We start from the raw sequence: 3708 nt of genomic DNA on the forward strand, positions 1-3708 counted from the left end.
CTCTCCCTTCTCATATTTCACAAATTTGATCATTCTACATTGTCTTACAGATTGCATATTTTCTATTAATATTTATTAAAAATTTATCTAAGACAGTGTCTGAATCTTCTTATTTTTTACATTATGTCCTAAAACTGTCCTCTTTTTCCATTTTATTAATAAGATGATCCACATTATTTTGTACTCAACTTAATAGATTTCTTTCATATTTCCAGGTTTCCATCAGTATTTCTCCCTTTGAAGTGAATCCTACTATCTTACTCTTTGTTTATTTATTTCACTTAGCTGTTGTTTGTTTCACCTTAGAACTCAATCCATCGCTTCTCAGCCTTTTGGCTAAGATCAAGTGTAGAACTCAATCCAACTTTTGATATCCAGTTGATTTCTTCAAGTATATTTAAATAAATTATTTTGAATGATATTTCTAGGGCTTGCTCTAACTTACTCTTATTGGAGGCCATTAGAATGGCATTAGTATTTCTTAGATGTGTGCATGATGCCTGAAATTTTGATGTGTTTTGGCATTGGAATTTTCACATGTGTGGATAATGCATTGCTTCAGAAAATATTTTTCATTTTGGGGAAGTTTTTTGCAAAATGCAGTAGACAGTAGATTATAGTAAGATTAGAGTATTATTTTCTTCTGCTTGATTTGTGTAGGGGTCACAGGACTTGATCTCCAGGAATCCCCTAAGAATAGAATACTGTCTGTAAATAAAATCTGTATGAAAGAATAGGCCCACAGTGAAAATACAGTAGTAAATAAATAGACAATTCTTAAGAGCCAATCATTTAGAAATAAAAGGTACCAATAGTACTGGAGACTCTATGAGACACCAGGAAAAAAAAATCTATGAATCATGGGAATAAAAAATGGAAAATAGCATGCTCTAAGCAAACATTTGTTTTGTTGTATTAACTTTCTTGTGAGTATGAAATTAAGGGGCAAATAGAAATAGTGTCAATTACTAACATTTGATGACAGAGAAAAAGAAGTAGAAGGAAAAAAATGAGGAGGTTAAATGCTATGAGAGCAAGGACAATGTAGAATAGAAAGAAGGAGGTAAATACCTGAAATATAATAATCATGAGGTTGAAATAAAAAGACCCCTTCAAATCAATACAGCCTATGCTCTTTCTGGTAGCTTATAAAAATTAAACTAGAAAGGGGAAGAGAATAGAAGAGATAAAGAGAATAAAACAAAAGACAACCACAAAGCTAATCTGCTGCATCTACAAAAGAATAATAAGTGTGAAGGGAACAGATTGGGATAGAATTATAATGTATGGGTGCTATGTAGTCATTCTTACTTGTGCCAGTCATAAGCCTTACAATATCCTTTGTAAGATTCCCAACCTAGCAATCTACATATTCCCTTGTAAGGTCCTGTTGTGTCCTTCAGAAATCTAACTAGAAATGCACTCATCTTTGAGTAAGATGGGTAGATGGGATGGGTAGATGTGTATACAGAGACTCATTATTTTTCGTTTTTTGCCTCCATGTGTTCCATGTGCATGAAGTTGCTGCAGAGGTCAGAAAGGCCATCATATCCACTGGCAGTTGTGAGTCACATGTAGGTACTCAGAATCGAACCTGTCTTCTCTGGAAGAACGGCGAGTGTTCTTAGCCACTGAGCCATCTCTCCAGCCACATCAAGCGTCTTTGTAAAATGGAAACATGTCACCTCTCTAGATGAGTGTTAAGGGTGAAGGGAAGATGGTTTTCTAGGTATCTCTACTCCCCTGCTGCTGCCGGGTTCTTTTGATCTATTCATCCAGTCCTCTTTGGCTTATTATACTATCCATCATGGAATGTGCCCAGCAGATTACCAGAGCATCTCTGGCTTGAACTTTGGCCCTCACTATCTGCTAATGCCATCTGCTCTGAGAATATAGAGCTTCCCAAAGAAAGCCAATTCCTTCAAGGTGGACGCTGAACATTTCCACTTCATGATAGTGACAGTAGCTTTGTTCAGCTTTCCCTAGTTAATTCCCTGGAGGTTCTATAGGACTAGACCTTACGCTGTCTTCCATCTTCAAACACCAAATGAAGATTGTTTAGTTAGTTCTCTCCAACAAATGTTTACTTACAAATTAAGCTAATGATCACATGGTTTTGTCAAAATATTTACTTGGCCATTAAACTTAATTTATCATGTTCTGTTGCACAAAATTTTAAGCATTTTTCAAAATTCTTATATATCTTTGAATTCCATGGTATAAAAATATGTTCCATATTACTATACAGCTCAATTTCATTTCACAATAAAAGATGAAATAATTGGTTTAAAAAATGTATTAGACCAAGCATCTACGAAGCACTTCTAATTTTTTATTTCATAAATTAAAATAGAGAATGTGTTATTTCTTCAAGTGTCCTATGGTACCTGAATCTGTCTGAGACTGTGCTTGTGTCCTGCCAGTTGTTTAGATCTGCAGAGATCTTACAGTGCATTTGTTATTCAACCTATATGCTTTCAGTGTATAATTTTAAGGAGCTCTTTTTCGTTTACCCATTACATCATCTGTTACTCAAATATGTGTGTAGCTCAATCAGTTTTGTGGTCGTTCAAAATGTTTTCAGAATACTTTAATAGTCTTTGATTTTCAATGTTTGAGTTCGTCTTTTGAAATACATTTAATAGTATAAAATGATGAATTCAAATTATATGGTATAATTATTACATATTAATTACATTTTAGATGACTTTTAAAAGCTGGAATATAATGCATATATATAAAAGAGAAAACCTAGTTAATATACAATAAAATTATATGGGAATTACTTAAACTTAGACTATAAATGTAAGTTATATTCTTATTAGCATATTAAACCTTCAGTATTATGGTTCTCAAGATATTTAGGCCTAGCTATTAAGCATGTTTATAGCTAGAGTTAATTTTTTAATGAAAACAAAATCTTTTTATTATCCATTTCTAGTAATTCTAAAAATGGACCTCATTAGCCTCCCAACAGTTATATTAAAAAGAAATTGAGAAATACTGTGAGCAATGCATAATGATTTTTTTCTTTTTCTTTTTATTCGATATAATTTATTTACATTTCAAATGATTTCCCCTTTTCTAGCCCCCCCACTCCCCGAAAGTCCCGTAAGCCCCCTTCTCTTCCCCTGTCCTCCCTCCCACCCCTTCCCACTTCCCCGTTCTGGTTTTGCCAAATACTGTTTCACTGAGTCTTTCCAGAACCAGGGGCCACTCCTCCTTTCTTCTTGTATCTCATTTGATGTGTGGATTATGTTTTGGGTATTCCAGTTTTCTAGGTTAATAACCACTTATTAGTGAGTGCATACCATGATTCACCTTTTGAGTCTGGGTTACCTCACTTAGTATGATATTCTGTAGCTCCATCCATTTGCCTAAGAATTTCATGAATTCATTGTTTCTAATGGCTGAATAGTACTCCATTGTGTAGATATACCACATTTTTTGCATCCACTCTTCTGTTGAGGGATACCTGGGTTCTTTCCAGCATCTGGCAATTATAAATAGGGCTGCTATGAACATAGTAGAGCATGTATCCTTATTACATGGTGGGGAATCCTCTAGATATATGCCCAGGAGTGGTATAGCAGGATCTTCTGGAAGTGAGGTGCCCAGTTTTCGGAGGAAGCGCCAGACTGATTTCCAGAGTGGTTGTACCAATTTGCAACCCCACCAGCAGTGGAGGAGTGTTCCTCTTTCTACACA

The 3708-nt window shown here is 34.9% G+C and overlaps 1 pseudogene; it reads left to right on the forward strand.

The window, feature by feature from the left end:
* Positions 1-316: 316 nt before the first annotated feature.
* LOC127693175 (uncharacterized) lies at positions 317-485 on the forward strand (annotated as a pseudogene).
* Positions 486-3708: the final 3223 nt, after the last annotated feature.

This window comes from Apodemus sylvaticus, chromosome 9 (assembly GCF_947179515.1).
Source record: "Apodemus sylvaticus chromosome 9, mApoSyl1.1, whole genome shotgun sequence".
Taxonomy (NCBI): Eukaryota; Metazoa; Chordata; class Mammalia; order Rodentia; family Muridae; genus Apodemus; species Apodemus sylvaticus.